General features: G+C 49.3%; 1 long non-coding RNA gene across 1 annotated transcript; it reads right to left on the reverse strand.

Annotated features, from left to right (window-relative positions):
* Positions 1-4517: 4517 nt before the first annotated feature.
* On the reverse strand, positions 4518-27365 carry LOC142577921 (uncharacterized). Its single transcript, XR_012827103.1, has 3 exons — positions 26537-27365; positions 8354-8421; positions 4518-5128 (listed from the first exon to the last, which is right to left on the reverse strand). It is a non-coding gene; the product is annotated as an uncharacterized LOC142577921 (long non-coding RNA).

Raw genomic sequence — 27365 nt, forward strand, 5'->3', positions numbered from 1 at the left:
AAAGCTTTGTGTAGCGTAACGTTACCCAGAACACAGTCACTTTAAGAGGACAGGTATTGCTTAACTAAATAGTAAAATCATAAATGTCAACAGCCGAAACGAAGAATCACCCGCAGTAAAGTAAAATCAGTATTACCGTAACGGATGAAAATTGCAGGCCTGAACAGCCTGAATCGTTAGTGGCCGCGACCCGGTAACAGACGTAGCAATATTTTTCTGAATAGCTCGTGACAGAGGCAACGAACCTTAATGTATTTAATAAAGTGGAAGCACATTATGCATGCGGCGGCGCTAGCTGGCTCTTATTTCATAAATTGTCATTCATACACACGAGAATCTGGACAATGCAAAGCGTAAATTTGTTGCAGAAAGGTGCTATAAGTAAAGTGGACAGTTGGGCTAGTTGGTGAGTGATCATCATACCTACCTTGCTGGTGAAGCAGCGCACTGACACGGACACAGATTCGGTTTCGGTAAGATTCGGTTAGATTCGGTAAGATTCGGTTTATTGTAATGCATGACATTATACTAACGCATTCAACTGCACAAATATTCGTATCGCGAGTTCTTATGTCACCAGAATTTAAATATCGCCTCTGGCAGATAATACGGTTCGCTGCTTGAGCTTGACTACAAGAAGAGATAGATTTTTACTCGGATATTTAAGCGTACAGCTTGAGCGACTTCAGTTCGTGATAGCGCTGCACTTCACTGAGAGAGATCCTACCTTTATGTAGGAGGTCTCACCCATGGGAGCGAAGACAATCACTGAAAGATAGCAGTTAAGAAGCTCGGCCAAATCGCAGGACTCGTACGCCGGCTTGCGCTGCAGAGGGTCTTTTTTTTTGTTTTTAAACGATCTCGCAACATGATTTTGTGAGCAGGAGTGCATTGAGGCGTGGTACTGGACAACTAAATGCACTTACTATCTATGTACTCGCAAACTGCTGGGAAAAGGAATTACTGCCCAAAGTGCGGAGACTCTTGCCCAACAGAGCAAACTGCGAAAAAAAAAAAGATGACGATAGCCAGCATGTATTCTTTCTCTCTTGGCTTACTATTTGAGAAACGCCGTTGGATAACCCTAAGGTACCAGTATATCGTGCCTAGCACGGAAATGTGATATAGAAATACGCATCTAGTGTAAAATTCCATTCAGCTACTGCCTTTCAAGACCTCCTGTAGGTTAAAAAGAGGCGCTATAGTGCCTTTTCAGGCTTACGCAGTAGTGATTCAAACAACACAGGTAGCATGGGAAAGACATGTGCCGGCTCTAATCGGCTGGTGGCTTAGCACGCGATGAAAACTTTGAATGCTTAATTACCCATTTGGAAAGCAAACGAGCCACAGTTCTTTACTTCTGACGTCACATGTAACACATTCCCTTTAAAAATATTTACAAACGGCGTGGACTTTGTAAAGTACGCTGTAAAACGTGCACACACATTGTAACGCACTCCTGTAGAGCACATTTGCGAGCTTCTTTCTGCTCAAGCTGTCATTCGCGCTCTTGCTTTCTAAGTTCAAACTTATACAGCAATAACTTTGAAACAGCATAAGGAAGTTGCTGTGGACAAAATGTACTAAAATTGGAACAGGACTGTGCGGAACATTGTTGCAAGAACGGGAAGATACCCAGAAGAGAGAAAACTGAAAGATAGCTGCGAAGTAGGTGAAAATCAAAGAGCCGAAGAATGGAATCCTTGGCATGCAATGCCCAAGTTGGGAAATGCTACCTCCGAAACCAACACTCACCGTCACTCCCACAGGGGTTACATTGATACCGCCATCCGGTGCACAAAATTATGCATGAGATTGTGTGGCGTGAACAATTGAATCTAGAACAGAAATTACTACGTGAAACTTTACCGCTAGCGTCTACGAAAGCTGCAAGCATGGTGGTTCAGCCAGCGTGGGAATTATGGGTAATACGTGTACTTGCGTAAGCTTCATCCCTGCGGCTTGAAACGGCTTTGAAAATTTGCAAAGCGATAATTTTCAACGAAGTATTGCGTTACAAGTGCAAAAAAAAAAAAAAATCTGCAATGAATATGCATATCTGTAGAGATTCAGTGCTAGGCCGTGTTTAGAAAACCATGATCGCTACATAGAACAATAAATATCAATAAATAGCGTGACAAGAACGTCCGAAGCCACAAGAATGAAACTCATACAAATCCAGAGCAGTCGAATGACCGCAGCTCTGAAGTGTATCGCAGCTCCAAAGTGTCCGCTAATAGTTTTTGCAGGAAACTCTATGGAAACCACGCGCGCCCGCAGTTGGACATAGGTATACGTTTCGTCAAGGATACTGAACACGACGCAGACGCTGGCGATGGCGGTGAGAAGCGTCTTCACTCTGATGGTCCCAGCGACGGGGAAGCCGCCGGGGGCACTGGCCATCGTGTACATGAGCCTCGTCTGCACAAGCATGTGCGCGTACGCCGTCGCGAAGAACAGGATGGCGCCAACCACGTGCGGCAGGAACACGGGCCACATCTGTTTTGCGAGCAGGAAAGATAGAGAAAGAAGCATCGGTATGCTGCGCTGACGTCCACTCGATTCATCTTCAGTTCGCGAGATAATTCAGTTCGCACGGAATTCGGTTGCTCTGTTTCGCCAGTTCAGCAAGGCGGAACCTAACCCGTATAGTCATTCGTTTCACGGCGCGCAGACTTCGTTCAGGGCGAGTTCCCAGCATTGCCTGCTCTCGCGACAAAAGTGGTGCGAAATTTGGATGGAATTCCCAAGCTCGTTTGGCTCGTACTGTCGGGCGCGCAAACCCCGCTCAACTAGCATTAACGAGTTAACGCAGTTCAAAGTGAGTCGAAAATATGCTTCATTTGAGTTACGCCATCTAACTGCGCGTGCGTGCTCTGTGTAACCACTCGTCGTTAACAGGAACCGTACGTGCTACGATAGCGGCATTCCCACGGTCACAAAGCGGGCTAGTGGGCAAAGCCAAATCCGTGTAGGAGACAGAATTGCCCTGCAACGATCGCCAGTTTGAATCCAGGAAAGCGCACAGCGAAAGTGCAATTCTGAAAAGTGCTGATTTTCGCCGCGCTTGCTTTTTCATTTGCTTGGTGAAGAAGTGTTGAACCACCTCCCCCATCCCCTCTCGCGACCCTCCACGGTAACCATTGCAGCAGGAGCTACAACGGCCATAAGCCAATCAGGAGCATGATTACGCCAATGCACGCGCCTTCACGTGGTGTGTCCTTCAGTGTTATACAGCATCGTATCTCAACACTCTCGCCAACAGTTTAGAGCATCAGGTCACGCATTGTAGCCTCCGCGGAGTGGTCGCACTGTCGCCAAACGGACCACAGGTGAGGCGATTCATTAGCGTACTAAAGAAAGTTAAGTCACGTTTGCAGATGAAAGTTTCAACAAAGGGGGACGTCGCTATAGAGCTAGCGGCGACGCTTATCCTGTTTATGCTTAAATCAGTGAAGCGTTGCGATAGAACAGACAGCCCCCAAGCGTGACGTCACCACTGCAAATAATCTGGTCATTATAAAGGCCTCCCGTAGACTACATGGTGCTAAATCTGAACAGCATTAGCGGTACGAGGGCCAGATGAGGGCAGCTAGCTTGCAGAGAGAAGCGCTTCGGTCACTGCACCCGCTTCGTCACGTGGCTTGGCGTATAGGGTTGAATCATGCGTCTCTAAAGTGGCAAAAATTCAGAGCAGGCGTTGTCCAATAGAAGATATTGCATGCTTCAGACGCCCGCGAAATGTTTTTGGACGCGGAGGGCAAACAAATCTGACTTTTTTTGTTCTAATGCCCCGGAGAATTGTAAAGGCCACCGTTTTCTGAAGCTTAACCGTGCTTTATCATACTTCGCGGTCACCTAGGAACGCTCTCATAAGTTGATCGACAAGAAGCAGCGCCATTACGCTTCCGTTTGCAAATTTCTTCTGCTGTCTTGTACAGCTCTCGGTATATCAATGACTATTCCCACTAGTGGTGAACATGAAGACGGAGTGGTGCCTATGTATTTAAATAGCCGAAAGCTACAAAAGAAAATCGAATGTTTTCGTAGCCGGTACATATATTACATGGAGTCGAGCCCTGATGCCCAAGTTTTATTATACGAGCACGACAGTGCCCCCGACAACTTCACTCCGTACGTCTACAAGCCTGAGGAGCAATTCAATTTTTTTTCTTTAAATATGACGTCCGTGGGTGTGTACCGGCACCTTAGTTTGATGATGATAACTGCAACCTGTTGGCAATGCTTCCGGTCACAGAATTTCAGACACCGTTCAAGAAAACGGGTAGAAGCGCTGACTGCATGGGTCACAATTTTGTGACTGTTCCAGCTCTTTAGTGTTTCTTTCGCTCACTGTAGTTTGCGTGCCTCGTGCGTTGAATGCTTTTTAGGGTACCTTTACACACAAGTGAGACCCCCCCACCAAAAAAAAAAAAAAAGCATGCCCGCGAACAAGTGAAACCATCACAAATATTTTTTTGTGTGTGTTCTGTCTGCATGAATGTTCAGAGGACAAAGTGTTATACATGACAGCATGATAAGGTTAAAAGTAGAGTTTGCTTTGTCTTGGCTACCGTTCGTCGAAAGCTTTTGCCAGCTGCTGCCCGCAACATTGAACAGCTTAATTGCACACGTCATTTAAAAGCGCGAACGCATCGCTATTCGAGAAGTAAGATGATAAGGGTTCACTGGCAACACCTATTTTACTGCAGCCAAATGACAGTAGAGGCAGAGAAGCTGGAGAGAGCACCTGCGCGCAATTGACAAGTGGTAACTGCACACGAAGTAGGATGGCATCAGTACACGGACGAATTCAATGCCACGCAACTGACGCATGTCAACGATTGTCGCTTGAGTGGTTGATCGGTATGTATATATAGGCCCAGTGGCGCGCTCTCCTTGCAAATATTATCGGCATAGAAGCGGGACACTGTGTCGTCAATGCCAGCGCTCACCCATTGGCCATCCCTGCGGACGTGTGACACGGGATTGAGCGCCACCACGGCCATTCCGAGGCAGGAGAGGGCGCCGGAAGCAAGCGCCACACTGTTGAGACGCTCGCCGACGCAGCCCGTTGCCTCCATGGTGACCTGGTTTCGCATGTGGTGGAGGTACATTACAGGAAAACCTGACAAAGGAAAGCAGCCGGACATGAGAAACGAGGAGAGAACTTAACAGAGCACCCGAGAAAAAAAACCATACATACACGATAATTCAACGTAAAAGGCACGTTTTGCTTTAGTCAAAAGCGATGGAGCTGCTATGGACGTGACCCAGAGACACATTTGGACTCTTTCGTTGGCTTCCATCGTTTTTAGGCAGACAGTTTACCAATGGGGATAATCATGCTTTCGAGGTGCGGAGTGTCGAAACCGTGACCATATTACCGAGCGATGTCCTGCTTACGTTTTGGAATGCGTCAGCGAACATGGGAAATACACCGGACGCCGGATGCGAAGCCGCTGCCGACAGAGCTCGCCGTAACTTCTGAAGCACTGAATAACTTCGGTGGCAGCAAGAGCGCTCAATTTTTCGACAACTAGATTCTGGTGCGTTCCGTGCCAACACCACAGTCTGGTTATGAGGAATGCCGTATTGGGGGACTTCGGATTAATGCTTCCTTAGCATGCACCTAAGTCTAAGCACACGAGCTTTCTGCATTTGTCCCCCATTTAAGTGCGACTGCCGCGGCCGGGTTTGAACCCACGACCTCGATTTCAGGAACTCAACGCCATGGCCACTGGGCAACCATGGCGGGTACCTCCTCAAAGCATCATCATCCGGAATCGCTGTCGGTGATACCTTTCATGATATTCTGAGTCTTATTTGCCCTGGTCATCAACGCTTTGAGGACTTGCGTAGGTCAATAATGACATTGATCAGCTAGTGAAGCTTTCATTCGGTTGCTGGTAGCGAGGTTCGCAAACTTTTTAAATCCAGACCAGGAGCGATGGACTACTTCGTATTCGATTTATACACGGGTCTAGTCACATTGGTATGTTAAAATAGTACAATACGCTTCCTGGCATCGTTCCTTCACCGCAACTGTTCGCTCACCCGGTCGCAGTTGGGCAACCGGTATTCTATGTCACTCTACCGAGGTGCCACCAAAAATTCCGTTATCTCTCACGCTGCACTCTGTGCGAAAGAAAAAAAATGACAGAAGCCGGCAGAAGGGGTGGACTGGAACTGGCGCGAATGATGGACTGTTGCGTCCAACCCCTGCAATCACGGAAACCACACTAAATAAAAGCGCATTTTCAATGGGATATCATTACAAGCAGACCTCGCACACTTTGTAGGTATCTGTCTGGCGAAAAATTCGTGCCAGTGAGGAGGAGGAGGAAAAACTTTATTTGCTCTAATTGGTTAGAAATTAGCGGTAGCAGATGTGGTCGGCCGTCTTCACGGTCTTATTCCGCATCTGCGCAGGGTCGACGCCCCTATTCCAGGGCACCACTGAGGGTGGCTACTCGGTGAGCGTGCCTTACTAGTCCATGCTGGACTTTCGGGTCGCTGCTGGAGAGCATTCTCTCCCACTGCTCCGCACTCGGGTCTTTTATTTGAAGGAATTGTTGATTCTGAACGCATCCCCATGTAATGTGATATAAGGTGGGCTTGGCGCCCCACCAGGGGCAAATGTCTCTATACTGGGTGGGAAATATTGCTTAGTGTGCTTAGATTTGGGTATGTTCCTGTTTGCAGCCTCCTCCAAGAGGTTGCTTCATGATGATTTAGGCTGTTGTGGTGTGGAGGGTATTTGATTAGGACCCCCTTATAGTAATTCAGAATGTCTGAGTAGCTTTGGTTGACTGGTATGGGTTCCTCAGGGTCGGTGCTTGTGGCCACTCAGTTTGTGTGCTCTCGAGCTGCCTTGTCCGCCCTTAGGTTCTCTTCTACTCCAGCGTGTCCCGGTACCCAGAAAATTGTATGCCTTACTTTGTGAAGTCTGAAAATGTGGGCCGACCATGAAGTCAGTGCAGTCTAAAAGTGTGGGCTGATCACGAAGTCAAGTGCAGTGTAAGGCCTCTTCGGAGGAAGGACTCTGACTTCATTCACACAGCTGTTAAACGTGCCGTGGCGTCACGGCCACGGCACCGGTTTTCGTCAGGAGAGAAGGCTTCCGAGTCGTTTTTTTTTTTCGTCAAAAACGGATCACCGCGACGCAGATCTACGTTTCCGTCGCCAGCACGGTGACGGAGCCCCGCCCCCACAAAATGGACCAATCAGAAATTAAGAAGCCAGCTCTAAATGCACCCATTTTACAAGGCTGAAACCTGCAACAGTAGCGGCTGCTGCTTCCTTTACATCTGTGTCCCACGTGTGGCGCATCGAATACGGAGCTGTGCGTTTCGGTGGTGCTGAAATGTGCGACACGGATAACGCCAATATCAATACGGCGTTGGCAATGTAGTAATAAACAATTTGTTCTTACTTTATGCAAGCATTAACCAACAGAAAATTATTTAACAGGTTCAGCGCATAACGTAGATTGCATTTCTCTAGGTTTAGGCCAACACGGGACCGGTCAGTCAGCGCTGTACTAAACCGTGCTGCTGTCGACGTCACCACTACCGTCGCCTATTAAAGGTTGGCCTAATCGTATACAGCTCCGTCGAGTCTTCTGCATGCAGTGAATTCTATTGTTACACCTGCGTGTGAATATAGTTAATGTGAGTCATACAAGCGCAACTTGTTTCTGCGGCACACCTTATCAGCTGCAACCCACTCTTGGCGCTTATCGAGTAAGATGGCACAGTTAGTTTGGTCCACGTGAGCGAAATGGGGATGTTCATTGTTCTTTCTTCTCACGCCACAATCATTTTGTTTACGGAAACGAAGCTCAGTTGGCTCGTGGCTGTAACTACTGGTCGTCTTAAAAATATTAACTTTATAGAAATCCTTTCCACGAATTTCAATCATGCAATGTGTTTGCACTCGACGTATCGACATTTTTATTTTGTATGCATTCTTTTGCACGATAACACGTAGAAAAAAATGCAACTGTTTCGCCCTATCTTTCCCTGTCCCGGTGCCGCTTTTCTTTTCTTTCTTTTTTTTTGCCAGAGGTGACACACCGAATAGAGCCGGATATGCGGACCATTGAAAAATCGCTCCCTGAAGTGCGGGCGCGCTTTTTTAGATGGACGATCCCGCATCGCATTCAGAGGACGAAGTAGCGGCAGATCGCATGCTTCCTATCACGGTGGAAGTTTCCGGAACTTTTGAGACTCTTCCTTCAGAAGTGAGGCTTGTGTAACTACGATTCCTTGCGAAACAAATTGCAAGCTCGGCATTCATTGAGGCCAACGAAAAAAACATTGGACGTATATAAAATGCCATGTATACGCACCCATGACAATCATGATCACAACGCAAAGCCCAAAGAGGCCGCTCTGCGGTGGGTCCCCACTGGCGTCACTGCAGATTTGAAGAAAGGAAAGAACGACAGTTATTACGCATCGCTTCGAAAATCCAATGGCTGGAGGGATCAACTGAGCGCGCTAGCTAGAAGCGGGAGCCAAAGTGGACATAGCGTAGAGCTGCATACAGTAAAATGATGTATGGGGCGTGATTAAATTTACGATTTGGGGAATGACAAATAAGTACAGTTTACGTGTAGCTGACAAGCTTCAAACACTAGCTCCACCGGCAGTCCGTACTCTATGCAAATGGCGCTTTTAGGTGTCAGCGGGAGCGATCAACCAAAGCGCATTTCAGTGTTTGTTAAACGATTTCTGAAATCTGCGAAATTCTGGTTTGCGCACGTGGCTGTTCGAGGTTTCTGAATGGGTAAGGAACTAGCCAATTATTGAGGAAGCAAGGGCGCTAACCACAACTTCGTTCTACAGCTATCGTCTTGCTTCCCAGACGAAGACAAACGTCTCTTAGTGCACAATGGCGGAAAACTATGTTATGTAAATATAGGTTTTCGCGATCTCCTGTGGTACGATTAGAACACCATTATCTAGTGGAATTTGACGGGCTGGCATGTTGCAAGCAAACGCAAGCTTAAAAGCAGCTGAACATTCCAGTGGCATTGAAAAGCGTTGAAGCAGTGGTAAACGCGATGGAAAACGATGAATGGCGATATGCGCAAGCGACTTGCGAAAAGGAATTTACGCCCAAGAGCGCACATGAATGGAGTGAGTAAAACGAAGAGCGAGCACACACAGTCGGTTTCCTTTTCTTTCGTTGCTATGTTACGAGCACGTAATTCATGAAGTTTCTTTGTGGGCATATTCTTTTTCCCTACTTGTGAAGAAGGTGAAGAAAGGTGCCAGAATCCCTCACGTGTGAAAAAAGAAAAAGAAAGGAAGGAGCACCCTCGTAATATGTTCAACAACATCGTTATATACTGACTTGCATGCCGACGTAACACTTAAAAAGTTCGAAACCGGCTTGAGCATTTTGCAATATTGCTTGCGCTGGTCTGATAACACCATTATTTATAAGTTTATCAAACTTTTTCACACTCAGTATAACAAAAATTAGCATAGGCGTACTATCGAGCAGATGAAACGGAGTATTTTATTCGGTAGCGGTTCGTTGCAGGCAGGTCCGTGCGGTCAGAGAAATGTGGGGACTTTTTGGTGTGCAATCGTGGGTCTAAATATGCCTCTGCCTCATCTTTGGGTAGCTTTTGGCGGGAAAGCCTGCTTCTAAATGGGCCTTTGCTCAGATACTACGGAGGATGACGTGCTTTGCTCCCCCCTTTAACCACCACCCGAAATTCCGCCCAAACGGGATTATATAGCGGCCGTTACAGAGTTCGTAATAGCGGAGCGTAAGTCATTTTTTTTTTGTCGTCAGTGGTTGGCCCCTGTCACTCCGCTTCGCCATGGGCCGTCGCTGACGGCAGGAGTACGTGCCACAGAGGCACGCTCTGCGTATGCGCTGCCCAGCCTTGAACAAGCACACCAGTGTAGGTTGAAATTACGTGTATTACAACAAAGCGAATTCGCGCTAACCACGTGCCATAATTAATTGGTCTGCGGCCGCTAAAGTGGCACTTGCCTATAAATTTGGTAGCTACCTTATAAATTCGCACTGAACACAAGCGGGGAGCGAAGTTATCACGAAGTATTTAACCGCAGTCGCCTAGTGCACGGAGCAACGGAGCAACGCACGTCCTCGTCTGTAGCACATTAGTAACTATACAAGCAAAAGCCCACTTAGAAGCAAGATTCTCCAGCGGAAATAACATATATACGAACGCCCTGCAAATGACCAATCCCATTTCCCTCACATTCCAGAATGAAGTACAGATTTGAAGCTAGGTAAGTGCCAGAGACTGCTGCCTACAGTTTATATGTCCTTTAAGGGCAACTCCGGCGATTTTTCGAGGTCGACAGATCCAGATCGACAGATTTTATGAGTGCGTTCTTCAGCACGCTTCCATCATTTCTTGCAAGCATAAGATTTGAGATTTGCGCAGTTTTTCTGCAAATGAATTTCGTTCATTCCCTCGAAACACCTGCCTTTCCTGCTCCTCAACTACTGGCCACATTGCGTTATGACGCAAAAGAAGCTGAACGCAGAGCATGTTGATACGCAGGAGGATGTGAAATCAATACCTTGGCGGGAAATCGTGCCTAGATATTGAACCCGGAAGCTCTGCTGTGACGTTTGTTATGCAGTAATGTAACAATTATATTCTTTTCAACCTTAGAGAAATAAACGTGTCGGTTTCTTCATAGCTCGGGGCGCAATCGTCTTTATTTCAGAATTGTTCGTATTTTTCTGAAAAAAAAGGTCAGAGAAATCAGTTTTTCTCACGCCCCTCAAAATTTCATGAAATTCCACATCTCTACATGGAGAACACTAATCGTGGGCACGAAGAGAATACAAAGAATCATAAGTACACAGCGTAACAACGCCCCCGTACTACGCCCTCCCGCTCGCTATTTTCGAAAGTGTGTGGTCGCTCATATCAGCGCGGTTCATACTGATGCAAAGGTGCTTGCATGCACAAAATGTTTGCGTTTTGCTGTGTTCCGACATTGACGTCACCTATGAGATGCTAGCATGCACCTGCCGACGTGAACAAATGCACGAGTCGGTGCTGTGGACTGTTTAGAACCGAGGTTAAACAGCGCGAAAAAGACGAGGGCACAAGGAAAGAAATACCACAGACAAGCGCTACCGCAGACAGCACTTGTCTGTGGTATTTGTTTCCTTGTGTCCTCGTCTTTTTCGCGCTGTTTAACTTCGGTTCTAAGTATGAACCGACTAGCCCTCATCAAGATCTTACTTTGTACTGTCTGCGGCGTTCTCGCGGTATGCAAATGCGGAAAGTCGTGCTCCAGATGTTAAAGTGAGCATGCGAAGCGCTTCCCTGATAAGGGGTAAAACACTTAATAGCAATCCATCAGTTGTTAGCACTACCCTTCGTCGTCACGTTGCAGCGCGATATCTTGCACAAGGGCGCTGGCTCTCGTGGTGGTGGGTCGAATGCGAACGGCGATGCGGGGCTTTTGAATTCGTCGCAGTCGTAGCTGTCACTCTTTGAAAAATCCCAAGAGCTGGTGCAGCTGACATTGCCACCCGAAGGCCCAGTGTGGTCACGATTCAGCCGAGCGTCTGCTGTTCGCCAGTTTAGTTGGCCCCGCGGTCGAGATCGGCATGCCTTGTGCGCCTTCCCCGCTATGTACCTCTCGCGCCCAGCTGCCCGGTCAGGTTTCAGTTTCGTTATTGCGCTGTTTCGCTTGTGTAAAATTATTTTCGAACTTGTGGAACAATTCTAGTGTCATATTCCATTACCTTCGCATGGTCGAAAAATCGCCGGGGTTGCCCTTTAAGCTGCATGTCTCTCGTCACACCAGCAGGCTTGGAGTGGAGCCTTTCCATACCTCATATTAAAGGCAAGTGGAGCTGAACTTCGAGCAACTCGAGGTGCTCCATCAGCATTACTATAATATTTCAAAGAGGTTCGATCGTTTTATCTCACACAGTCTCAAGCGTCGTTGTCTCGCGCAAGGAAAGCTATTTGTTCAAGAGTGATAGCACGGCTTGCAACGCTTTTCGGGTGGGAAGAAAATGACCTTGATTCGAAAAAAAAACTTTCGCCGAACAAGTGAAACGCGTAGACCACAGTTGAGGAATAGACGGTGTCTTTTTCGTGAGGTAGGGCGATGTTTCGATGGACAAACAAGAGAATACGTGCAAGTAGATAGCGGCAAGTGTCCCAAGGATCGGTCATGACACACATAAAACATGGATTATATATAATTTACTTTCTTTGTTTAGATATCTCTTCTCGTCACATAATGCGAGGCTGCATGTTCTGATGCTCTCTGGGCAGCTAACTAATTGTAACGAAAAAAGGTGCGCGTAAGTCTCGACGAACAGTGGCTGCTCGCTTAATATTGCGTTCATGCTGATCACAGTGATCTTGCGTATTCATGGCTCGAGAAAGGGAATGCTGAGATTGCACGAGCGTGATCGGTAGATATTTTCAATGAAACGTGAGCGCATATGCAGAGAACGCCGGTATATTGTTCAAACTGCAACTGTGTCGGGTGCATATGGGTGCAACAGCCACCTCAGATGGGAACTTATTTTGTCAAAAGGGCCGCTAATCTCATACGCTTGATCCTCCCGCTGCGGTTACTTATGGCGTTTGACTGCTAAGTACAAGGTCGCGGGATCGAATCCCGGCCACGGCGGCCGCATTTCGATGGGGGTGAAAACACTCGTGTACTTAACTTTCAGTGCGTTGAAGAATACCAGGTAGTCCAGAGACCCCCCCACTATGGTATGGTGTGCCGTAATCAGACCGCGTCCATGGTTCGTAAAGCCCCATAATTTTTTTACGTATGATCCAGATACAACGTTAGGACGTGGCTAGTGAGTGTTGCAGTTACCGGGTGTTCCTTTTCTGGCTACGGGACTTTTGGCGTTTTTGTTTAGCGATAGGGCTGGCTGCCAAAGTTAAGTGGCGCAGGGTATTGAAAGCAGTGCTTTGAGAGCAGACAATTGCGGTGTCTTTGATTGCGTTGTTTTTTACGTGTATACGTTACTTCGGCTCTCATATTTTTAAAACGAAGCATTCTTTGCCTCTTCCTTCGACTTTTACACTACTGCTGCTGCTGCTGCTGCTGCTGTGGCTGTCTTTATAAGGAAAGAGCATGGCAGAGAAGAAAGGCGACGCGAGAAACTCTTTTGGACCTGGCCATCGCATCGCATGTGCACAGTGCTCTCTGAAGCTCACTGGGCGTCGCCACATTAGTCTCGTGACAGCTGTAATTATCCGTGACCCCCCACAAAAGCATCGCAGAAACTGCAGCGCTTGCCCTTGTGCTAACGTCGAAGTCCAGAGATAGAATTGCAGAGAGGAGGCAGAGAATGAGCAGAACCAATGCAGTTGCGAAACGATCGAATAACAGCCTTGCCACTCTTCGCTCATATTTCCTGTACAGGGAGGCAGAAAGTGGGGGGGGGGCAGGGAAACGCTGCTACAATAGACACAACAGCGGTTGGGGGGAAACTGAAGGCACGCTATACGGTACGTTTTTGTTATTTCTGAAAAATAAACACCATACAAATTTCGCAAGGGGTCAACTGACGCAGGGCGTGCAGACGCAAAGCCGCATTAAATCACCGTAGTGTCTAGGCGATACTACGGACACGGTCGCCCGTCAAACCGACACTTGTGTGCCCAGCGTTCTAGCTTTGCGTCCTTATGGCATTGCTCGAGGTCGCGCGTTCGATCCTAATCATAGCAGCCGCATTTCGACGAGAACAACACACAAAGACGCTCGGGCACATAAATTTAGGTGCGCGTTAAAGAACAGCAAGCTGTCAAAATTAATATTGTAACAGATACGAAAGGCACGGACAAGAAGAGAAGGAAGAGAAGACGAAGAGAACGAGGAGTTTGAGAGGCCGGGCTGCGCTACGATCACGCTACCATCATCGTCCAATTCTCCTGTAAATAAAACCATTCCTCCGCAACTCCTCGTAACAGTTGTGGTGGAGGTGCGGGGTATTCGACACCCGAAGACGGAGGCTGAACCACAAGCTCTTCGACGGAGCCGTCGCCTTGCTGGACTCCCACCGAATTCACCGGAGCTGAACATGTCCCACGACGCAGACGAACAACGGCCCATTCCAGCTGCTGCCCCGACAAGTTCTGTTCTGCCACTGAGAGATGCGCGTCCCTTCGCCGGAAGAGCGGACGAAGACGTCGAGGAATGGCTCATCCATTATCACCGGGTGAGTACCGCCAACAGGTGGAACAGCGCTTCGCAGCTTTCTAACGTCGTGTTCTTTCTAACGGATACTGCGTTGGTATGGTTCGACAACCACGAGGAAACATTCACAACATGGGGAAGATTTGTTTCGGAAATCAAAGAGCGATTCGGCAACTCCGCGACGAAAAAGAAAAGGGCAGAACAGACGCTACTGCAACGTGCGCAAGTACCAGGCGAAACCTGCACGACCTACATTGAGGCAGTAATCAAACTGTGTAGGATGGTGGACTCCGTAATGTCCGAGGAGGACAAAGTCGGGCACATCCGAAAAGGAATTGCCGAGGATGTTTACAATTTCCTCATTGCAAAAGACAGCCTGGCTTCCGTCGCTGACATCATTCGGCACTGTCGTACTTTCGAGCAACTGAAGACGAGGCGCATCACGCCGAAGTTTGGCAGGCTAGCCAATGTGACCACAGTTGCAAGCGTGGACAGACACCAGCCCCTCGATCTGGCATCAACGATACGACAAATAGTTCGGGAAGAGCTCAGCCTGCACGCGCAAGTGACACCTCCAAGCACTCCTAGCTTCCGCCTACCACCAGATTTTGAGCCAAACGTGGCATCCTTCTCCCCGTATCCTGCGGCAAGGGGCACTGAGGATTATGAACTCGCGCCCCGACAGCAGCCACGTCTCTACGACAGAGGCCCTACTTATGACGCTCGGCCACAACGAGAGCAGCCGCGTTTTTACCCCCGAGGCCCTGCGTCTTCTGTCAGGCTGCGACAAGAACAGCACCGACCCTACTACCACGACGCGACTTATGAAAGATATACCGGATTTCAGCAAGCAGCAGAGACACGTTATCCACATAACCACGAACCTTCTCGCCGCCCGCAGCCGTCAACCATTCGTTTCGAGGAAGACGCTGTGAACCGCGAACCTCCCGTGTGCTACAACTGCGGTTCCACAGGCCATATAGCTCGGTATTGTCGCCAAGCCCGTCAATCACGTAGGACACCATCGATGTTCTCGCCACCCAGAACCCGTACTTCATATGACCTGCGGACGACCGATTTGCTTCCAAGGGATCACTTTTCACACGAGACAAGACGCAGCGATTCGCCAGCATCTGACCGGAGTCTGACGCCACCAAATAGCCGTCTCCGTCGCTCTCCGTCCCCTCGGCGCCGTTCTTCCTCACCGCCGCCGGGAAACTAGCATCCGCGGCCAATGGAGGTGTGGTTGCCGGACGGTCTTTGCAAGAAATACCTCTGCCTGTTGTGATGTACAAAAACAAAGTGAATGTCTCGATTGACGGAATACCGACCATGGCGTTAGTGGATACTGGGGCGACTGTGTCTGTGATGAGCCTCGCTTTCAAAAACCGTCTTGGCCACAAAGTTATGTTTTCTTGGAACGACGGTACTACCTTTCGTGGAGTAGGCGGTGAGTGGCTTCATCCCCTTGGTGTTTGTGCTGTGAGTGTTTCGTTGGCTGGGAAAGTGTTTGTGTCGGAATTCCTTGTTCTTTCTCGTTGTTCGCACGATGTTATTCTTGGTATCGATTTTCTTGAACAGTGCGGCGCTTCCATGGACTGTGGTTGTGGCGAAATATCATTGAACAAGTTATTAATATCAGCACATTCTGAACAAAGCTCGGGTGGTGAAGACAGGGACGCAGACACACTCAGTGTTCTTGATGAAGTGATTGCACCATCGTGGTGTCTGACGCCCGTTCGTGTTTCGGCAACTACTGTTGATGCTGATTGTGTTGACCTTGTAGTTAGACCTCTCCGCATAAACTGTGCTGAAAAAGATATACTTGTGCCCTGCTCTGTCGTGTGCATGACGAAAGGAGTCGCCACATTGTGGGCGCTGAACTGTTCCGCCACGCCGGTTGTCCTTCCTCGCGGTATGCAAATCGCTCTTTTCGATGAAGCCGCATGTAGCTCAATAGCGGCACTAACTACGGACGTCTCTACAGCTTGCTCTCCTTGCGATAATCGCCATTCTGAAGAGCTAATGCTTGACATGATCAGCAAGGGTCTCGGTACATCGGAACGGCAAGCACTGGTACAAGTCCTTGCCAGGCATATGGCTGCATTTGACTTCACGCATGGAGATGCACCCCTTCATTTACCGTCGTCCCGCGCTCGTCACAGAATAGATACCGGCTCAGCACACCCCATCCGCCAGAAGCCCTACCGAGTGTCATCGTCCGAACGCAAAGTTATTGCCGAGCAAGTCAAGGAGATGATGAACAAAAGTGTCATTCAAGAATCATCTAGTCCATGGGCAGCCCCAGTAATCCTGGTCCGAAAAAAAGATGGCTCCTGGAGATTCTGCGTGGATTACAGACATCTAAACGCAGTGACGAAGAAGGATGTCTATCCACTACCGCGAATAGATGACGTCATTGATTGCTTACACGCTGCTTCTTACTTCTCAACACTTGATTTGCGATCGGGGTATTGGCAAATACCTATGGACCCTGCCGACAAGGAAAAGACCGCTTTCGTGACTCCAGATGGCCTATTCGAATTTAATGTTATGCCTTTTGGCCTTTGCAATGCTCCTGCCACCTTTGAAAGATTCATGGACACAGTACTACGTGGTCTGAAGTGGGAGATATGCATGTGTTACCTAGATGATGTTGTAATCTTTGGCCGCACGTTTGAAGAACATAACGAACGCCTCAGCGTCGTTCTCGACTGCATTAAGAAAGCTGGACTGGTCCTAAACTCAAAAAAGTGTCGGTTCGGCGAACGTCAAACACTGGTCCTGGACACTTAGTCGACAAGGATGGCGTCAGACCCGATCCTCGTAAGATTGAAGCAGTGAGCTCCTTCAAGCCACCGCAGTCAGCACGAGAACTCCGCTCATTCATTGGCCTATGTTCGTATTTTCGTCGTTTTGTTCCCCGGTTTGCCGACATCGTTTATCCGTTGACAAGTATTTTGCGACAAAATGCATCCTTCAATTGAACACCAGACTGTGACGCATCATTCTCTCAACTGAAGTTTATACTAACGTCAGCACCCCTCTTGCGTCACTTCGATCCATCTTGCCCGACTGAAGTTCACACTGATGCTAGTGGAATCGGGATAGGAGCGGTGCTTGTACAACGTCACAGTGGCGCCGAACATGTTGTCGCATATGCCAGCCGTTGTCTGAGCAAATCTGAACGCAATTATACGGTCACGGAACAGGAATGCCTGGCAGCCGTTTTCGCCGTACAAAAGTTTCGATGTTATCTCTACGGTAGACCATTCAAGATTATCACCGACCATCATTCTTTATGCTGGCTGGTCGGTTTGCGTGATCCCTCTGGTCGCCTCGCACGTTGGGCACTGCGCCTCCAGGAATACGACTTTGTGGTATCGTACAAGAGTGGCCGTCGTCACGCTGACGCAGACTGCCTCTCTCGGATTCCTCTTGCGACTACCGACTGCGATGCTGAGAATTTTGACGACTGTCTCGCTGCTGTTACTCCTACGTTCCCTGACGCGGCAGACTTTGAGCGAGAACAACGGGATGATGTTACCCTTGATCCGCTTTTTGTCGCCGCCCGTACTTCTAAAGGCAGCGGTCACTTTACTGTCCGTGATAAATTGCTTTACAAAACTAATTACTCCGGGCATGGAGCGCGTTTTCTGCTGGTTGTCCCCGAGAGTCTCCGTTCCGACGTTCTACGCGCCATGCATGACGATGTGACATCGGGCCATTTCGGCTTCGTACGAACGCTGCACCGCACGCAGCAGCGCTTTTACTGGCCCAAGATGTACGAAACAACCAAGCGCTATGTCGCTAGTTGTGAAACGTGCCAACGTCACAAGCGACCGACCACCGCAGCCCCGGGTCCCCTTCGGCCATTGACACCGCCCAGTACGCCGTTCGAGCAAGTAGGCATTGACCTTTTGGGTCCATTCCCGTTATCCAACAACAAGAACCGCTGGATAATTGTCTGCGTAGACCATCTTACACGGTATGCAGAAACTGCAGCCATACCGTCTTCCACTGCTGCTTGCGTGGCGGTGTTCCTGCTCCGTTCCGCGGTCCTTCGTCATGGCCCACCACGTGTCATCATCAGCGACCGTGGTCGCCAGTTCACGGCTGATGCCATTGAAGAGTTGCTTCGTTTGTGCACTTCACAGTTTCGTCATTCCACGCCGTATCATCCACAGACCAATGGCCTCGTTGAAAGGACAAACAGAACGCTGACTAACATGCTTGCCATGTACGTCTCCTCCAATCATAAGAACTGGGACGACGTGCTGCCTTTCATCACCTATGCGTACAACACGGCGAAGCACGAAACCACGAACTATAGCCCATTTTTATCTCCTGTATGTAAGGTTACCGCGAAGCCCTCTGGACACTTTCTTACCCTTCGTTCTGCACAGTGATGATTCTGTATCGGAGTCTTTGTGTCTCGCCGAAGAAGCGCGTCGAATAGCTCGTATTCGTACTCTGGCCTCGCAAAGTCGTTCGAAAGAGCGATACGATGACCGTCACGTACAAGTATCGCTGCAAAAAGGTGACTTAGTCCTTCTTTGGACACCGCAACGCAAGCGTGGATTGTGCCAAAAGTTCCTGTCACAATATTCAGGCCCATATGTCGTTGTGGACCGCCTGAGCGAACTCACTTACGTCATAGCTCGCCTACTGTGCAATGGTCGGCGATCAAGCAGAACTCAGCTGACTCATATTGCTCGCCTGAAGCCTTTCTACCCTCCTTGTCCATCCTAACTTGCCCCACGGGCTTCGTCTGCTTGCGAGAACGCGACTGCGAGCCGAGCGGCGCGGACGCGCTTCACATGGGCTCTGCGCATTTCCTACTTCCTTCACCAACTTACCTCTTTATAGTGCCCGAAATTTCTACCTCGGACCTTCGTGAACACCTAAGAAACCTCTACGACGACTTTTTTGCCCGTGAGTGCCCTTGTTTTTGCACAAGCGGCTTACGAAGACCTCCGACGCGACGCCGCCGCACTAAGCCTACCGCCGCCTTGGCGGCGCACGGCGGAGCAGCGACGCACGTCAGCACATCATATGGCCAACGCAGCTGCCTGCCCAGCCGGCCCCAGCGAGTCACACTCGTTGCCCACGGGGACCACAACCACCACCATGGCCACGGGAAGTGCACACGGTGAAGCCGGCACACCCAGCGGTATTTCACATCAAGCGTTCGTGGACGCACCGCTCCCCGAGGACTACGACTCCATGGACGAGACCCCAGAACCCGACGCCGCTAACTATGAACCCTTCATCGAACACGGACCCCAGCCGTCGGCCGAAGACCCAGGGCCGAGCGACCCAGCATGGGAATACGCCATCAGCAAAACCCGGGCGAAGAAACTCCGTAGAGCGGCCCGCAAACAAGAGAACATCACAGACGCCAACCAACCCGTGAGTGGCCAGACTCTTTTCAACAACCCCTCGGAGCAAACCCGTAAACAAGGCCCGGCTCGCCGGCCAAGACTCCCTCCTTTGACTAAAGGAGACATCAAAATCGTCATTCGTCCCACAAGAGGGCTAAACCTAAGAGAGTTTCCCAACCACGTCATCGCAGCAGCCGTCACCCACTCCTGCCCACAACCAACCCTCATTGAAGGAAAATACATCATAAGGCCACACCTGGGCTCTAACATTATCGTGGTCAGTACTCAATATGAAGACGTGGCAGCGACACTCCGTCAGCTTACCCACCTAACGCTCGGCAACAAAATTTATCCAGTGCGGGCCTACGTTCCGTTCTCTCCCCAACTGCTACGTGCGGTCATACATGGGCTGGACCCCCGCAACACACGCGAAACGCTGATGCAAGGCCTTTGGACCCGAGATACAAGAATCAAGATCCTTGACGCCAGGATTCTGGGGTCCTCAACGACTGCCCTCCTCACGATGGATGGCCCGAACCTGCCGAAACTCGTGTACCCCGGCGGTTGCGAGTATCCCTGCTACCAGTACAGGCCTGCACGACAGTTCTGCCAATACTGCATGCAGGCAGGGCACAGACCGGACGTCTGCCCAAATCCAAATTTGTCAGTATGCCGAGGTTGCGGAATGCCGAGCCCCCCGGAAGACCACACGTGCCAGCCCAAGTGTGGATTCTGCGGAGGCCCGCACGTCACCAGCAGCAGGGAATGCCATCAACGCCTCAAGCCGGCCCGTTCAAACAAGCCACAAGAACAGCAAAAGAGACACGTCTCCCGCAAGGACGCGTCACAAACGAAAAACAGACAACGGTGGTTCAGCTCCGAGGACCAAGACGGGCCCTCTCAACATCGCAACGTCGGCGACACCCGAAGCCCCAGCAGAACGCGGGCCGCAAGCAAACAACGCAACGAGAGCGCAACGAGGAGTCACGCGCCGAACCAGTCCAAGGCCACGGCCAACGCCGGATCGCGGGAGCAGCAACCCAAGCAGCGTCCGATTACACCGCCGCGGCTGACGCAGCAACATGACACGCAGCTGGCGTCGAAGCAGAAGCAAGCCCCCCAGGTGCCGGGAGGCGCCAACCACTCAACGTCGAGCCACAGGTCGTCGCAGCAGGGGCCACGGCCAATGGAGCAAGAACAAGACGAACGGGTGAGCTGGTCAGAGAGGCTTAAGCAACATACCCCACTAGCTGACCCCAGAGTTCCACAACTCCAAGCCATGATTGCCAAACAAAACAAACAGCTTGCAGAACAAAGCGCTACAATAGCACGAATGCAAGCACAGCTCGAACAATTCACGCAAAGCCGCAGCACGAACACCCAAAGCGAACAAATCCCAGTGCCACAAGCACCACAGCCAACACAACGGAACGATAACTTTGAGACTACAATCACACCTGAAGTCATTCAACTTCTTCACCATAAGATTGAACACGCAGTGCAGATTCACAAAGTCCAGATCGTAGCAGAAATGCATCAGGCCATCCGGGAATCAGAAGAACGGATGATGCAACACATGAAACAACTCATACAGGAGCTCCACTCCCACCGAAACCGTAAAAGGTGCGCCAACACGGAAGCAGGGCCGTCCAAAATGAGGCATCGCACAGACTCTCTCGGTAGCGAGACCAGCTACGCGAGCACCTCTACATTTGCTTAATATGGCGAGACACCCCCGTACAGCCGTACACGAAAACCTCGAAATCTGGCAATGGAACTGTAGGGGATACAAACGAAAACAAGGCCTACTCAAACAGTTCATAGCCAATACACTACTCAAACCGGACGTAATATGCCTGCAAGAGATAGGCGCCGAGAAGACCCCATCCCTATCAGGATATTACACAATCTGTCAACCTCGCATGCCTACGGTGGCCATCCTCGTAGCAAAGAACATTACAGCCATCGAACATACCCTTCCGGACCCGGACATCGAGCACCTCGTTGTTGAGATTGTTCCGAACAAAAGGGGCCGGAAGAGTACATTCATAACGAACATCTATAAACAGCCCAAACCCATGAGGCTAGATTTCACCAACATCATCACAGAAGCCTACAACCTCGCAGAATCAAACCAAATGGTCATTGTAGGCGACTTTAACTCCCCCCACACAGAATGGGGGTACCGTTCAAATTCGCACAGAGGAGATTCCATCATTAATGCACTCACTGTGCTTGACATGCAACTCCTCACCAATCCGCTATACCCAACAAGGGAGGGAAACAGCGTCACCCGCGACACATGCCCCGACCTCACCATAGTCAAAAATGTCAAAGAAGCTACGTGGTCTAACCTGGGGGAGACCCTTGGGAGCGACCATTGCATCATAAGCACCTCTATCTCAACTACAAAAATCAGAAGAAATCTTGGCATAGCAAGAATCACTGATTGGACCCAATTCCGTGCAATCACCACAGACAAGTGTCAAAAGATCACATCTATCACAGAATGGACTGACGGTATCTGTACGGCACACGAAGAGACCACGGAGACTATACAACGTACTCCAGAAACTCCAGAAGTCGACACACACCTCATTCAGCTATGGCAGCAACGTCGCCGGTTAATACGAAGGTGGAAACGTCAAAAACTAAACAGGCAACTACGCCTACGAATCGCAAACATCACGGAAGAGGCGCAAAACTACGCCACTGAATTGGCACACCAAAATTGGCACCAGTTCTGTGAATCTCTCAAAGGGACATTAGGAACCTCAAAAACATGGACCATCTTAAGGAACCTAATTGATCCCGCAAAATCGAAATCTGAAGCAAACAGAACTCTCAAACGCATCGCTCACACCTTCCCAGGCGACGATGGAGCTTTATTAAAAGCACTACAAGACAAATACATTGGTGCAACTGGGACGACTATTCCTCCATGCACACAGCGATACGCAGGACGCGCCAACAAAGAGCTGGACGCCCCCATAACCGAATCCGAAGTATACGCAGCCGCACGAGCCTGCACCAAGAACACCGCAGCCGGCGCTGACAAAATTAACAACGCCATGATTCGCAACCTCAGCCAGGAGCAAATCGAAAAGCTAACCCAATATATCAACGACTCTCTGTGGCAAAAGAACATCTTACCACCAGAGTGGAAGCATGCTGAGATCATAGTCATACCCAAACCAGGGAAGCGACCAACAATCGATGCCCTGCGACCCATCTCATTAACATCATGTATGGGCAAACTCTATGAAAGAGTAATACAGAAACGCCTCCAAAATTACATTGAAGACAACAACCTCTTTCACCCATCCATGATCGGCTTCAGATCGGGGTTATCCACACAGGACGCCTTCCTACTCATCCGAGAGGAGGTCTTGACCAACATACCAAGAGGCGGGGAACATCTAATCATGGCACTCGACCTCAAAGGCGCCTTTGATAACGTATCGCACCAAGCCGTACTCGAGGAGCTATCTAACATCAACTGCGGCGAGCGCATATATGAATACGTCCGCACGTTCCTGTCAAACCGAACGGCCACCATAGGCATGGGAGAAACACGATCTGACCCACAGGCTATGCCTAACAAAGGCACACCGCAGGGGTCAATTATATCACCCCTCCTATTTAACATCGCCATGACCAGAGTCGCTAGGGCATTACAGGCCATACCCAACATAGGGTTCACCTTATATGCCGACGACATCACGGTGTGGACAAGGACAGGCTCCCTCGCGGAGCAGGAGCACTATCTCCAACAAGCCGCCACTTGTGTTGAAACAACAGCACACCAGTGTGGCTTGAAATGCTCTCCTGAGAAATCCCAAGTAATTCGTATCAAGGGGTACAATTACAAGACCCAAGACCCCATCCACATTAAACTTCAAGGAGAACTCATCCAAGAAGTATCACTCATCCGAATACTCGGCATTTGGCTACAATCTGACCGCAAGGCCACCCACGCCATCAAACTACTCAAAATATCGGCCACACAAGTATCGCGTATGATACGGCGCGTGGCAAGAACCCGTAAAGGCATGAAGGAACAAGACACCATGAAATTGGTTCAAGCGCTTATCATCAGCCGACTGTCCTACGGCCTTCCATATCTTCCACTCCTTAAAGCAGAACGAACCACAATTGATGCCATCATTAGGACAGCTGTTAAAACTGCACTAGGCCTCCCACCATATACCGCGAACCACAAGCTTGAAGCTCTGGGAACGCATAACACTTTCGACGAAATCCAAGAAGCAGTTCTCCTATCTCAGCGGGAACGCCTACTCAAGACGGAAACGGGTAGACTAATACTTCAGCGAGTCGGCTACCCAGCGGACTTACGCCTCATACACTCTACCACTAACATTCCAACAGAAGACAGAGCACGCCTGCACGTAGCTCCCATCCCAAAGAACATGTCGTCCCACTCCTGCGAAGGCAGAAGAACAGCAAGAGTGAACTACATAAGACGGACAATGGGAAGAAGCGGCAGGGCCGTCTACGTAGATGGAGCCTTGTACGGACCTCTCAATGGACATGCAGCGGTAGCAACTGTGGTGGGATCCAATCATCAAGAAATCACAAGTCTAACCATATCAAACTGCTCCGTCCTGGAAGCAGAAGTGGCTGCGATAGCACTCGCCATACAACACGGGAATGCTATCAACCAATCCCTTCATATTATCACCGACTCGCAGGTGGCTTGTCGGCTCCTCCTAGCAGGAAGAATCCATAAAAGACTGCTCCACCTTGTTCAAAGCAGGCGAAGATCAACGACTCACGTTAAACACCAGATCACTTGGACCCCCGCACACTCTGGTTTGGAAGGGAACGAGATAGCTGACGGTCTAGCTCGAGGTTACACTAGCCGAGCGGATCAAAACACAATCTCCCCCAACCACTCACTACTTCAACCAATGTCAACAGTTTATAATATTAGGCTCCATCATCAACGCCTCATGCGCCAGTTCCTACCACCACCACATAGACAACTTACTGCGCAGGAAGCCCGCGACTGGAGACAACTCCAGACGGACACTTTCCCCAACCTGTATAAATATCACATTCTGTTTCCAGAACGCTACAGACCTACCTGCCCATGGTGCGACGGTCACCCCACCACCTTCCATGTTACGTGGGGGTGCACGGGGGATAAACCCATACACTTACGAACACTTCAAACGAAAGAGCAGTGGGAGGCCTCTCTGTCCAGCTCGGACCTGACAACCCAGCGCAGCCTGGTACAGCAGGCAAGGGCAGCAGCACAGGCCACAGGGGCTCTGCAATGAGTTCTCCATCCGCCGCCCAAGTCTTCGACAACTAATTCTTTCCCTTCGAAATAAATGTTTCTACTACTACTACTCGTCTGCTTGCGGGGAAATGTAACAGATACGAAAGGCACGGACAAGAAGAGAAGGAAGAGAAGACGAAGAGAACGAGGAGTTTGAGAGGCCGGGCTGCGCTACGATCACGCTACCACCATCGTCCAATTCTCCTGTAAATAAAACCATCCCTCCGCAACTCCTCGTAACAATATGGAGTCCGTCATTGCAGCGTGCATCATAATCCGATCGTGCTTTTGGCGCATACAGCCCCATAATTCAATTAAAGTTTAACACTTCTGTCGCGATGCGATGTCCCATGTGAGGCAATGGCAATTCTCAACCCTCTCAAAGGTTAGGAACAATGGAACACAACAGCGCCTCAAAAAACACGTCTCCCTATGCGTTCTGTGTACTACGCAGACAAAGAGCCGTGGTGCACACAAGGTACCGTTTAACACCAGCTTACCACACTCGTATTGGACTAAACGTTGAAGAAATTAAGCATTAGCCGTCGACGTCCCCGCTAATTATCGTCAATCCGTGCAAGTGGCTCAGAAAGCTTCGCTTACATCGATTCCCGCAGTGCGTCGGGTCCGCATAAATTTGTTTAGGTTAAAGCCTCTTTTAAACTGCATGCAGCAGATACCGATTGATCACTTCAAATTTTGATTGGTCGGGCATGATATACCCAAGGTACGCAATAGGAGATGTGAATGACCAATAGCATTTAGTACAGCTAATAAAACGCAATGCAGTAAACACGGCATAAATGTGCTTGGCGAGCATTATGGCCGTAGTTGTGCATATATATCATAATTGAATCACCCTACAAAAACATTCCATACTGAGTGCAATTATGGCAAAAGTTTAGTGCGTTCATCTACAAAGAACTTATACGGAGTTCACAGTGATCTTTACCACTCCATTTCATTATACAGTAGCTAAAAAATTACCGAAATTCAATACAATTGCTAGAAAACGCGCGGCGAACGTCTCAAAAATGCGTCCAGAGTAATCACTATGCAAAAAAAAAGTCATTGCTTGCCGTGGAATCACAATAACCAGTGAAATAATGCGTAAGGCGAAGGGTGACCTAAGCTGGTACTTTAGTAGTATAGTACTGTTAGCTTCTGCTTTCTTTTCTGTCCTGCCACCCATCTTTCTTCTTATAAGTATATTTATTTTATTTTGTTGAGACTTCCAGCCCCAAACGGAGCTTTTTATTTAAGGCATGCCTTAGTTACCTTTACGGCGGTACTTCGCAAAAAGCGGCAAGATACGTTGTGAACACAAATGACGCCATTGATTTCATTTTGGATCGACATGTGAACAACCTTTAAAACACGGGTACGAGCCTATGTTGATTAGCTGCCCTTTACGAGTTGACGCCGTGGCACATTCCTGAAAGAGCCAGGCTTTTCTGTTTTCCAGCAGATGGAGCCACGAAATGCAGCGACGTTTCTACTGCCATGTGTTCTTCTTGTATACAGCATTACCGCATTGCGGCACCTGGTGCTACGATCCCCAGATGTGTTTCACATTTCGGTAATACGATACAGACACTTCGCGTACGTGCTTAGCTACGAAAAATTATAGCAGGCACACTCGGGAGACTTACCTGACGTAAGACTTGTAAGGATCGATGTCATGGTTGGCCACAGCGATGATGTAGACCGCGATGATGGTGGCCGCACCGAAGGCGCCTCCGAAGCGAGCGAAGAATCCCAGGTGTGAGATAGCGTGCTTGTAGGACTTGAACACCTTCGAGTTCTCCTATAGTGACGAAAAGATCGGAGTTCGACGGCGAAAAACAATACAAATTTCATGCAAATAGCAGGAGCGAAGCGAGATGGCTCACCGCCGGCGGTTCCATTTTTATCTTCTTCTGCACGATCGTCGGCGGAGCGCGTGCTTACAAAGCCGCACGGGTCGCATTTTGTGATCCACGGCAAGCATAGACTAAATTTAATAATGCCACAGAAATCTGGGAAATGGGCGAAATTTCCAAAAGACAGAATCCCTTTGTGTTCTGAGCCGGTTGAATAAGCAGCTCGAAGCCAATACGAAAACTACCTCCAGTAAGCGATCTGAAGTGACCCCCGCTCTTAAAGGACCTGAGTGGCGTGACCTCCGAAAGCTGCCTCAAGATCTGCACTGTTGAGAAAATATGGTCATCTCGCTGTAGCTGGTATGGTATAAGTTTTTGAATGAACCAATTCTTCCAAGTGTTCATCGCGTATAGATCATAGAATGTCGCTCCAGTTATGCTAAAGAATAGCACGCACCTGCAGGTGGGAGTTTATTAGCTATATAGAGGAAAGAAAGAGTCCATAAGACCGGTGAATACATTAATTCTTTTAAAGCGAAGCTTTCTTTGCCTCTTCTTTCGACTTTTCCACTGCTGGAGCTGCTGTCGCTGCGCCGCGTCGGAAAGGGGTTCAAAGAAG

The sequence above is a fragment of the Dermacentor variabilis genome, chromosome 4, assembly GCF_050947875.1.
Source record: "Dermacentor variabilis isolate Ectoservices chromosome 4, ASM5094787v1, whole genome shotgun sequence".
NCBI classification, from domain to species: Eukaryota; Metazoa; Arthropoda; class Arachnida; order Ixodida; family Ixodidae; genus Dermacentor; species Dermacentor variabilis.